This window comes from Siniperca chuatsi, linkage group LG22 (assembly GCF_020085105.1).
Source record: "Siniperca chuatsi isolate FFG_IHB_CAS linkage group LG22, ASM2008510v1, whole genome shotgun sequence".
Lineage (NCBI taxonomy): Eukaryota > Metazoa > Chordata > Actinopteri > Centrarchiformes > Sinipercidae > Siniperca > Siniperca chuatsi.
Window position 1 is genome coordinate 11,951,979 of NC_058063.1, and position 13,375 is coordinate 11,965,353.

The 13,375-nt window shown below is 41.2% G+C and overlaps 1 protein-coding gene across 2 annotated transcripts in view; it reads right to left on the bottom strand.

Moving 5' to 3' along the window:
• The window catches only part of LOC122870373 (glucosidase 2 subunit beta-like), a 122,407-nt gene that overhangs the window by 43,049 nt on the left and 65,983 nt on the right, over positions 1-13,375 (bottom strand). The window lies entirely within an intron of this gene.

A 13,375-nucleotide genomic window follows, 5' to 3' on the forward strand; every position in this document is an offset into this window, starting at 1 on the left:
TTTAGGAGCTAAATGCTCTGTCTTCACTAGCTAGTCGCTAACTTTGTCGTTCTGTCATTTAGTGTTGGGCAGGTAGTGTACAGTTCTTTTTAACTTTTTAAATGAAAACAGCCTCCTGCTGCTGCTGGAAACGGGGTTGAAAAGAGTTTTTAGGCCATACAACCAAAACAATGAGATGAAAGACGCTAAAATGCTCAGTAAAGCTGAGGGGAACTGCAGAGTTGAGCGATAATTCTCCGTGGTTTTGTAACTACGAGCAACTCCTTTCGTATTACATTGCCGTTATTTGATCAGTTGTTAATATAAAAATAGTACGGTGCAGCTTTAAGCCCTGCATCAGCAAAGTGGTGAAACATTTGCTGGTTCCAACCTCTGCAATTTGAGGGTTTGCCACTTTACTATTTCATAACATTGTAAATTGAAAACATTTGGGTTTGGGGCTGTTGGGTGTGACAAAATAACCAATTCGAGGATGGCTCTGAAAAATCCTTAATGTGAATTAATAGTGACATGGTCAACGCCTGCACACCAACTCCAAAACTACAAATATTATTCAAATGGACAACGTTGCAATCCCAGTTGGATCTTGTCAGGTCAAAATGCCATATACAATGCCATGATGGGCAATAATACACCCAATATATCAAATACATCAAAAATATCTCAAATATACCCCAAATTGTTGTAAGTTACATGAGACGAACATTAAAATATTTTACATGACATGCATGTGGCACAGGAGTCAGTGTGCAGGCATTACTCTTGTCATTGATGCTGATTTCCATTAATCTTGCACCTAGATGTGATGTGTGTATAAATATGCTTCTTCAAATGAATCCAATTAAGTCATTGGTTATCTCTTATGGATCACTTTTCCAGAGAGGTTAAAACAACAGTAAAACTGTAACAGAGTAATTTCATGGGTGAACCATGTTGACGGCAATGTCTTTCACTGCAGGATTAAACATGAACAAAGGGGCTGAACACCTGAAAAAAGAGAAGATGGCAGAAAATAGAAGTGAAGAAAGGCTGAAAAGACTCCAGTTTCGTTGTCCAGAGCTGATGGACCTGGGGTTTCTGGAAGTGGACAGTGTCGTTGAGGAAACTCTCACTGGGGCTCGGCGCCGTGGCAACAGAAAGGAATGTGTATGTAGTAAGGACAGAGTGGGAAGCTGTCACAGCCCTGGCCTGAATACCAATTAGCATGTTCCTTGCATGTGGTCTCAGCTGGTTGCCCATAAAGATACCCCCCCACACACTTCCCTCAGCACCTATTTCTTGCCGAACCCAGTACAGATGTGTTGTGTCCAAGAGGCAAGCTGTGATTTTCCATGCTGTAATAGCTATTTTTATAGCACCAAGAAGGGAAGATCTGTCCCTAACCCACCCCGATCCCCTCAAACTCCTTCACAAAATCACAGTCCTAGACACAAGAATGTTCTCTCTAGCCGTCTCTTGCATACTCTCAGATTCCCTCTCTTGCCCTATTTCTCTCTCTCTCTCTCTCTCTCTCTCTCTCTCTCTCTCAGATATGCAGTCACACACACACACACACACACACACACACCAATCATGAGGCTCAGCAATGACAAAAGGAGACGCAGAATCCCAAGTGGGTGACATTTGACCCCTTGCAGCAGCCCAGTCGTATATGGAGGGAGTGGTGATGGTAAGGGGGGAGCTGAGGAGGGAGAAGAAAGACTGAGAGAGCAGTCAGGCGTACAGAAGTACCCAGAGCAGGGAACACAGGGTGAGTAAAGCCTCTCGAATGGCCTCTGCACCAGTCAGGCCGACATAACCTGAGGCCAATGTACAGTATACTAAAAAGACCTCATGCTTATGGTCTAATGACTGCAAGGATTAGATTATCGGTCATATGGTCAATGGATGTACATTAATTGCGCAAGCCTGTTTTTAATGTACTCACGCTACATCTTTTGTTAGTGTGCAAATTAAACCTAATCAACATAATGGCTCACTTCAATAATCAGATCCTAACCTTAATTTATTGTTGTGCATAGGAAGAAATGCCTTTTATTATACTGAAAAAAAAGTAGGACAAATGATTTCAAGTTGAAGCTAAATTGACATTTTCCACTTCAGGAAGTTTACTGTACTAGATGCTATCAAGAGGGTTTTTAAATCACAGAGGCTGTGTACAAAAATAGAAGAGGAGGAATACACTGTATAGTATGTGCCATCTTCTATCGGAAATCTCCTGTGCGTACATACCTTGAGCCGGAGACCGGAGATGCTCTGTTTACATGCGAATGGATCAATAGACAAGGCAGTTTCTCTGCATCTCTAAGAAAAGAAGCCTGGGAGTCGTTGCAATGTGCACCACGACGATGCTTAACAACGCAAGGGCAATGCAGTGGGGCCACCCTTGAACCTCACACTCACACAAGCAACAGACACTTTTAGCTAGATTATGTCGACGGCAAGGCACATGTAGGAGTTTGGTTTGTTGTCTATAACAGCCTGCTCTTTAAAATAAAGACTGGCAGCATGCTCAAGCTTCCACTCTTTGGTTCCTATTCACTTCACCTTCATAACATTTTTTATTCACAGCCATCTATCATCCCCTTTTTTCTTTTCATTATGAGTTCAGCATTCTCCTCTCCTTCAATATTTTCAGCATGAAACGTCTTCCAATGACCCTCTCTCTCTCTCTCTCTCTCTCTCTCTCTCTCTCTCTCTCTCTCTAGTTTCTCAGTTTTCCTCAGTATCTCTCCTCAAATGACAAACTTGTTCTGACTGCAGAGGGGGGAGGGCTAAAATATAAGTTGAGGATTCCTGTAATGAAATGTTTGCAGCAGGTTGTAACAATGAACAAGAGGCCTTTCAGATACTGTCAACAGGGCTGACGATAGCATTAATAGCCACCTGCTAGCATCAAACACGACCGCCCAGAGGTGCAAATTACTCCTTTTTTATCTAAAAGTAAGCTGTGTTATCAAAAATTAATTCAACAAAAAGGTAATAAGAGAGGTTTTACATGATAGAAAAAAATAATTAATGTTTGCAATTTAATCTTAAATAGAACGAGCAAACACCACAAATAGAAATTAAACAAACATTTAATTGAAATACAGAGTTACACTTGCATTTCCTTATGTTTCTCTTTTTGTCTATCCAAATCTCACAAATGATTCTGAAACTGTAGCACAGGCTGCTGTGAGTTGAGAGGAGGTCAATCTCGCCCCCTGCATAATCGTTGTGTTGGAGTGTCTGATTATATTAGGGTTGAGTGAATAACAGTAGCTGGCAGAAATAGCATCATGTTTTGAACTATCAGTACAATTCATAGCCCTGTGACTGACTCAGTTTGTATTCAATCTCCCACACTCTCCTGCAACTCTTTTTATCCACAGTGGTTGAAGGACAAGCGCAACACCACGAATAGGATGCACGGAAATTAAGAATGGGTCCATTCACTGCACAACTGCCATTATATCAAATTATATAAACCAATAATGAGAATGGTAAGTATCAGTGACCACACATAACTGATTTTGATTGTAAGAATACAGTCAGAAGTTTCAATTGTAATAATTTACATACTTAGACATACTCTGGGAAATTGTGATTTGGGCATTTTCTTGCTATTTTCTGACATCTTACAGAATAAATAATAATTTTATTAACCGTAGCTAGAATCATTCATACATCTAATTGGTTACAAAATCTAGGAGACTTAACGGAATACTCTGACATTTTGGGAAATACACTTATTTGCATAATACCACTCTCACGTTTGTCCGTTAATTATGAAGCTACAAACAGCAGCCCGTTAGCTTAGCCTAAAGACTGCAAACAGGGAAAGCTAGCCTGGCTCTGTCTGAAAGTAACAAATCCACCTACCTATGTTTCAACTAATTGTGGGATTGCTGATGTTTTAACCCCAATTAAATGCATGACTTATTGAGATGAAGAAGTATTAATATGTGATTACAACAGTATACTATTCATGTGATAGCAGTAAAATGCATGTAAATGCAGCAGTCAGAGTCAATTGCTCACATTATCATCATGATGCGTAATCACTATTTAACATTTAAACAGAGAAGGGGGCCCAATGAACAGAATAAACACTGTGTGGAGTGAGTTCACTCTGCAACAACTGGGTGCTGTTTATGAATATGTATGATGTAACAAACGCCTAGGAGCTGACCTACTTCTGTGTCTCCTCTGCTCATGACTTGGTCCCCTTCCGGGGTAACTCTGTCATCTTGCAACATACTGTAATAGCAGGAAGGATGCGACTCTCATGTACAAATCAACATGCTCCCTTTTGATGGTTTTGCAAGTGATGATCACCGTCTGCTGAGGGAAAGTGCTCAGTAGGTGGATGTGCCGCTGTAGGAACAGTCAGGATCTTGGCAGTGACAGGTTATTCATTCATTGCACGCATATTGATGTGAGTTTTGAAAAGTTTATCGTTTTTGTTTGCCTAAATGTAGATGTTAGGATCAAAAACATGGATTTTAACTGGTTCTAATGGAGTCATGTTATAAAAATAAATGACTAATGTTTGAATGTGTACTCAAGTAGTCATGTGACGTAAATACAAGGAGATGCAAGTAATGGTGTGAATGCGTGATGGACAAGTACACATAGACAAAAGAGAGCTCTCGACATAACTGGGGCTGCACACTGGAGAGTACTCGTCTGCACCATCTCATAAAATATCTTTATCTGGGATCATCTTGGTACGGTGCCAAGCACTGTTAGCTTCAGAAGCTGGGAAATAAAAAATCTATTTCAGACAACATAAGAGACAGAAAGCTGGCAGCCGCTCAAATCAGACTTCCAACATTTGATAAGTGAAAATGGGCTAATTTGGTGTATCCCTCACACTGTATGGTTGCAATCCAATACATTCCTCCTGTGGCTATCAAAACACACGAACAAGGGTGAGAGAGGATGAGAGGCAGATCGTTTCAACCTCTCAACAACTTAATGGAAGAAGAGGGTAAATGTACTAGTAGCACATTCTATAGCAAAGGGAAGCTCTTTTCCACCCTGCTCCTCTCTTGACTCTCCCTTTGCTCTTTCTGTCGAACTAGCACTCAAGGTGAGCACAATTATGTCTCAAGGACGCGTTGCCCTCAGCCAGGGTCAGAGGTCTCGCCGAGCACCACGTTAATGGCAGACCCCTCCTGCTTAACATTTCACGGCTAATTTGGAAAGTGCTGAACAGAGCCTTTAATTAACATCAGCCCTCGCCAAGGTTTGTAACCTGCCAGCGCGCCAATCCCCGCGCTCTCTTACACACTGACGCTCAGCTGCCTCACACACCAATTCATTTGTTGAGTGCTGAGATGCACTGTCTTAGAAAAACTCCCTGCTCACCCCGAAGTGAACTGAGGGACATGTTGAATCATTTGTATGTGGGAGACAGAGGTGTAGGACTGCAACTTATGTAGAGAGCTGTCATTTCAGCATTTCTAAGACAAGATGCTTGTTAAATAAGCAACCAATTTAAATTTAGTAGGGGAATGTTGATAGAGAGCATTATACTAGAATAATATTCATGTTTAAGAAGAGCGTCTTGCTGATGTTATTGTGATCTGCTACACATCCAAATACCTTATATTATACAATCTTAAATTATTGTCTCAAGATTTCTCTCACGGTTACATGACTCCTCATTCCTTGTAAGTTTCTTAAACATGCCCTCATATCTTTAGATGCAACCTCACTGAATTAGATCAAACTGAACCCTGCTTCACACAACCCATATGTACAAAGCTAATTATACTACTTTAAGCAGCAACATCTAAACAAGTAGCATGCCAAAAACAACACCTGCACAACCTCCTCAGCTTGCCCCATGGATGACACAATAGCCTCTTTCCCACAGTTTGAGTCATATACAACTGTGTGCAAATGCTTGCAGGTTCTAGCATTGATCTACAGTCATTCTTGGGCTTTCAAGATCATATACAACATTTTCTCTGAGTGTATGGCTTTTGGTTTTGGTCACCTTGTACGTTAGCATTTCCTCCAGTGTTTTATAGCAGAGATGGACAACTAACATCATAATTTACCTTTTTTATATCAAAATATTCAGGGAACAAGGGCAGCAGTGCTTTTTCACACAGCAAATGCCAGATATCTAATGGGTGTCTATTATTTAGGCCGTCACCTACTAACTAAAATTACCACAAAACGAGACGCAACAGCTTCCTGGGGAAAACCCTGTGCGTCCTATAATTCCAAAAGCCAAACAGGTGTTTGTGAGCAACATTGAAGACTACGTTTACTGATGATAACAGAATAATCAGATATTAATCTGAACAATGTTTTTCTGTGCAAATAAAAGTGTCACATGGTTAATTATGGATAATAAAAGTGAAAACATGACTTAAAGAAGTTTGTGTGATTTTAAACTGCACCAATTTAACCAATTAACGTTAAGAAAAAGCACAGAATTCGGTTGCGCCATGTGCTCCAGAGCTGCTCAGAGCAGACAAGCAGCAGACGGCGCAAAATGTGGCCAACGGAAATTGCAGGGCGCCAGTAGACTGCCGGTGTCAATCCCCCCTACTGCAGCGCACAGTGAGTCACCAAAATACAGAACAGGAAAAATCCTCACTGCACCTCAGGAAAATGCCAATGCGCCTGCACGAATATAGAGCCCATAAGCTTGAGCAATGACAAATCTGCTTCCTGACACACGTTTAACTGGCAGGATATGAGCTGGGTTTAAAAAAGGTTGCTCCTGAGGATTCAGAAAATGGATCCAGAGTGGCAGTTAGCAGCTTATGATCTGTGGCAGACATTGGCTCTGCTTGCAGTAAGTGGTTACTGGGCAGCTCAAACTGCATCACGGCCCAAACCAGCAGCGTTAGCACTGCGGATGGCACGCACTCTGCTAGAAACAGATGATAGCACAAAGGACAAGAGCCGACAAAAGCTAACACAGTCAGCTGTAGCTCAGCAAGGACCAGCTGAAATTGGACCAGTGATGATAGCACCATGGACAGCACCAGTTTCCCCCATCTAAGTCAGCACCATGGAGAGCGCTTGCTGAGCAGGCACCAAGGAAAATAGACCACACAGAAAAGGCTGGGCTAGTAACTCACTGAGCTGTAACTACCCTAACACAACAATGCCAGTGTAGAGATTCAGATTCAAGACAGTTCTCTAAACGCTGTTTGTTTTCTTTTGCCAGTTTCGGTTTACACCACATCTGACCAGAGGGCCTGAAAATTTGCGTCTGGATCATAATAGGTAATGTAGATGACATTGATTGTTTAGTGCAAAAAAATTTAGGGAACACAGTGAGAACAGAGCCCAACAGAAGAACTCCATCTCTGTACAGGAAGATATTTCTGTAGACATCACTGCACTCTAAGCGGTGCTATGCTAATATCTCTCCAAATGGGGGCTTTTCAGGACATGTCAGACAAATTAGAGAATTAGAAGGTGAGAGAAAGAGACAAACATGCACAGACATGCTGACACACATTCAACTGTGCAGTGAGATAACAACAAAGGAAGCCTATGAATGTGACAGAGGTAGCTTGTAGAACAGTAAGGGGGAAGGGTGATATGGAGGAGGGGGAAGGGAGAGGGTGTGTGTGTGTGTGTGTGTGTGTGTGTGTGTGTGTGTGTGTGTGTGTTAGTGTCCGCTGTTATTGGACTAAACTGAACGTCACTGACTGGCTGATCTATCGGCGTGGTGAGGGCGCTGCTGAGCAGCAGTGACCTCAACCAGCTTCAATGCCCATGAAGGAGGGGGTTGGTGGAGACAAGCCTGGTGACCTATGGTCTTCCCACAGGCAACAGCTCTTTGTGAATATGCTATATATATGTATAATATATGTGTGTGTGGTCCTGACACACATCTCAACGCTGCATCAGTCTAATCGGGGGGGGGGAAGAGGGAGAGGGGAGAACGACAAGTGTGAGTCAAGTCGTCACGCTACAGCTGGCGATACACTCCAGGATAGCTCTCACCGGCCCTGGAGCGTAGCTCTTTATAGCAGTGAGCTCGGTTCGGAGACACACTAACAAAAATACGCATGCACGCACGCACGCACACACGCAGGCAATGCACCTGCATTTTAAGAGAGGCAGACAGACATGTCTCCATACAGTTGAGGCAGAATTGGATGTTCGGCATGATGCACATGCTGTGGTATACTGCATTACTTCTAAGTTTCCATACTTTATTTATTTATGGACCTTTCTGTGAAAATATCAAATTGTAGGTTTGTACAATCATGCAGATTTATATCATTACTGTACTTTTATTCCATATTATTCCTACTGTAGTTGTGCCAGTACAGTCCTTTTCAAATCACATGAACGCTTCAACTTAACTATTCTATCTTCATTTCTCAAAGGAGCTTTTTCAATTTTTTCACACTACGTTTCAAGACAGACCCATCTGCCTCATTTACTTTTACAACCATCCTCAATCCCCACTGGGATGAGCGTGTTACCTCCCTCTCTCCTGGCAGTGTCACAATTACGATCAAAAGCTGCCTGTATGTGCGCGCATATGTGTGTTTGTGTGTGTCAGGGACAAGTGTGGATAAAACAAATGGTGAAGCCAACACCAAACCCTCTTGTGTCAGTTAATTATTTTCAGTGCTCCAGATGCTATCGCTGACTGAATACACAGCTTAAGACTTTGCTGAGGGCACTGCTTTGTGAAGACGCGCCGACCCTTTAAATAATACTAGAACTAAAGGCGAGGGACGGGGCTTTGGCTACCAACACTAATACAGCAGCCGCAGCCTGATGGCAATTATTTAGACGTCCACTTGCTAATTATAATGGAGGATGACAGGTGCCCAAAACAATTTGAGCGCAAACTGCCTGTGAGCTTCTGCATGTGGTTGTCTCTGCTTATGGTTAGAGATAAAGATAGCCAAGCCAATGTCTCGTCAAACAAACGTCTCCTTTACTTCTCAGCTGGGCTCAGCTGCACTTGATGCTTTTTGATGAGCATGTTATTATTGAGATGACGCGTGTTGGTAGTTTCACCAGTTAGTTACCTATTGTAATAGAGCCGGTTGGTATGAAGGGGATAGAAAAGGCGATTAAAGTTGCATTCTAAATGATCTAACAAGACTTCAATTTCATAAATGCCTTGGTTTTTACATTTCTGTTGAGAAGGGGGGGATTATGGGTGGTGAACCAGAAGCATTTAGTTTTGATCACACTGATAACAAAATGTGTTTTGGTTATTGTTACTTCACTTGAATGTGTGACCTTGACTGTGTGCAGAATAATGTATGTACAGAGTTTGACACAAGCAGACTGTTTTCACATTCACCTGCTGAAGGGGGAAAGTTTCTCTGTGCTCACCTTAAATCTGAGTTTTAGACGGGTACGTACGAGCAGGACTTGTGACATCACAACTAGTTTGGAGCCAATCATGGTCCAGTATGCAACTTAGACAAATGCAATGTGGAAACTTGAAGCCTCCAGCACACATACACACTGAGAATGGTCTTTTCAGCAAAGTAGGAGACATGATGTGTCCAGTAGTTTAACTTTTGAAATGGAAAAAAAAAAAAAAAAAAACATGTCTGGAGGGGTTCTTTAATAATTGTTTTCAGGCATAGTTAAAGGAATTTTGCTTTTTGTTTTTATTTTTTAAATCTATGCATGTATTGATTTGTGTTCTTGTTTTTTGAAACTATGTATTAGGGAGGATGCGTCATTGTACTGCATCGGACCAAATGGGCTTACATTCTACTAACTAACTATTTTCAGTATCGATTAATCAGCAGATTATTTTCTCGATTTGTTGGTTAATCTTTTTCTATAATCTTGTCTATAAATTGTCAGAAAATAGTGAAAATAGTGTTCACAATTTCCAAGAGTCCAAGGTGACATCTTGGTTACCTTTGTTTGTCAGTCCAAAACCCAAAGATATTCAGTATATTATCATACAAGACAAATAAAAGAAGCATATCATCACAAGAGTGATCTGTCGTGTGGGAAGTGAATGACTGCAACAGTCCTGCAAATACACTTTTGGCATTACTTTACAAATGTAGAATGTACCTTCTTTCTTTGTTAAGTCATCAATATCAACAAAGGTGGCCAAAAAAAGAAAAATCAAAACTACATTAACTACTAATTTGGGGTGTGAGTCTCAAACGTTGAGTAAAACAAGCGTTGAAACTTTCTGCAGGCTTTTTTTCCTGCCTCTTTTCTTTGTCTTTTGGGATGACTCCTGATCAAATCCATCCAATCACATGTGCTCTCTACTCATATCCCAAAAGCCTTATTACTGCCACAAACCAAGCACCATTTAACATACATAAAAGACACAACCACACACATTCACACAGCTATCCACTCTATGAGCTGAGGGGAGACACTGAGTCTTCCCATGGGACTGAGGAAAGCGGGGGGAGGAGCCAGTAGGTGGTAGAGGGTATATCCAATCACTGAAATCAAGGCAGTTGGCTGGTGAATAATGAATATAAATTGAATGCTCTTCGCTAACGTCGCTGTACGTGGCTGCGGTGAGTGGGAGAGCGAGCTGATGCACAGCTGCTGATGTGATGGGGTGATTGTGGGGTGTGTTTATACACACTTAAGATAGGACTGTATTACTGTCTGTATGTCATTTTGTCTGCTTCTCTCCTTTATTGCTTTACTGTGCGTGTGTGTGTGTGTATATATATATGTGTGTGCTTCTGTGTGTCTGTGAATGAGGCCTATTGACATCCTCTACTGTGACCCTATGACTCCTGACAACTCCAATCAGTAGGATGAGTGGGAGGCGAAGGGAGGGGGTGTGAGTCCAGAGCGAATGGTTATGAGTGTGTGTGTGTGTGTCTATGAGAGGACTTATGTGTGTGAGGGAGCGAGAGACAGAGAGCTCTGCACACAAATTGCTGCAATCCACGAAACAAAAGTTCATGAAAGGAGGCAAGACAGCTTGCTTTTCATGTGATGAATTGTTTTGTATCTATGCAGTGTAATGTAAATGAAGACATGTTGCAGCAATAGCAGTCGCGACAGGTCTAGTTTTATTAAAAGTATCATAAAATCTGTTTTTATTATCATAAGTAATTATAAAATTACAAGGCATAAGATACATTTTATTAGATGAGCAGATTGTGAATACATAGAGGAATATTTTATTATAAAAGAAAACTAAATGAATTAAAATTCAAATCAGTTCAAACATTGTTTAAGGCCTCCATCTGAATAGAAAACAATATAGAGGTTGTATTTTCAATAAAGAGTTACTGGCTCTGAGTGCAATATCATACAACATGTCACCTCCTATTAAGCTGGCAATTATCTATTAGCACCATTGCCTGCACTGGGGTTTGTGAGAGTCACATGCCAAACAGCGTGACCTGCCATTTTCTATCAACAAGGTCCAGATTTAGATTCCACATTAGTCCCTACATGATGCCAGGCGCCTGTGTGAATGTGAGAGAGGAAAACCGTTGCACTTTGCTTAACACAAACACAGCCCCAGATGGTTTTCTTCTCCGTTCAAGAGGAGAGCGAACCCGACGCCATTCGCACACACGTATGTGTGATTTTTAACACACACCCCAAAAGGAGGAAGAAAAAACAAAAAAAAAAAACGGTACACTGTCATCCTCCTTCAGCCAGTTGATCCACTTGGAGAATTCAGGCTCCCATTCCTGTTAACCTGACTAGGAGTTGTGTAAACATCAGACATGGCTACACAGAAACTGCAAACATTTCCGTTCTTTTAACCTGTTTGGAGTAAAAATGGTGAGGTTGATCGCAAAAAGACAATTCAAAGAGTGTAATGTAACCACTAACAAAATAGTATATTACATTGTCTTTTGATAGTCAGGCATCCCAGGCTTAACAACAGTGTACAGCCACGCTATCAGCTCCGTGAGGCTGTAATTTGACCTTAATGCCAACGTCAACATGCTCACATTGACAATGCTAACATGCTGATGTTTAGCACTGTAGTGAGAACAAGGGGGTGAAAGTCTCCCTACATTCACAAACACACAGCAGCATCGTTTAAGACCCGGTGGAATTCCATGTGGGTAGCTCTGAATAAACTCTGCTCGGACCTCTGGATCTGCAAACTCACTTCTTCCCCTCTCAAACAGTAAAGGTGTCAATTTGAATACTTGCCAGACAAGACCAGAACTTTCCACCCTGGAGGAAAGACATGTCTTGTCATGCCAATGGAGCAAAATTTAAAGACAATAAATTGACTCTCTGGATTAGTTTAACTAAAGGAGGAGAAACTAAAAAAAACATCTTCTCCTCCCTTATCTGTCTCACAAACACATCACACACACACACACGCAAACCAACACACTTTTCCTTCTCTCACCCCCTGATGTGGTCTGAAATAAGGTTTGCCAGACACCAATCATAAAAGTTAAAAGTACATTCCTAAGGGAAGTAACAATGTGAAATCTTTGCTTTGTAAACCAAGTCTGAATTCATGTGAATTAGCTATATAACCAAGCAGCAACCCAGCTAACATTAATCAGCACATGTTTCCTTGAAGTGTAACCCAACTTTTATTTTGTAGGACATGAAAGGAGCAAGTTATTAATTCAGGGAGTTAATCTTTTGTTTAGCAGGTGACAGCATTGCCACCTACTGACCAACAGACAGAAGTCTCTGCAACCATCGCCATTATGAATCTGTATTATATTGTAGGTATTATACTGTATTAAACAAACCTTATGCCACGTATTAGTAGTGTTAAAAATCTGTTTTGACAGTAAGAGTCTCAGGTAACTGGTTGAATGATCTGCTGAAATAGTTTTGTTGAATAATTTTTCAATGAATGTTTTATAACCACTTTGCTTTTTTTTATGTCTCAAATCACGATTGTATGACCATAGTGATGTTTGAGTATGTGATATTTTGCATGCAAAACTTAAATTAAATTCACAAGTCAGAAAACACGAGCCGTATTAAAAGTTTCAAACTAAGGAATAGAGTTTTCGGCGCAAAAGAACAACCGAAACTCCTCCTCCTTTGGCAAGCGGACAAAACCAATTTCACTGACATATCAGCTCCAGGCTGGTCCTCACGTTTGAGCTCAACGGTTGTTTTATTTTACCTTAGTTTCTTAATACGTATTTCTTGTAAGTTTTCTTTTCTTCGCCTAAAGTCCATTAGTCCATAGTTTAACTTTTTACAAGCAAGTTTCTTTTAATGTCTCAGTATTAAACTGAAGAGTTATTTCTTTTGACTTATATTTTTGTAGCTGCACCGAGCCCCTGGAAGCCAGCCAACTTTAAAAGCAAAGCCCTTCGAAAAGAAGCCTGTACAACGTCTGTGTTACACAACACAGACCGAAGAAACTTTTAATCCTGTATCTCCCGGAGAACTGTGCCAGCAGCGACGTGGCCCAGACCGTCTGATGTGA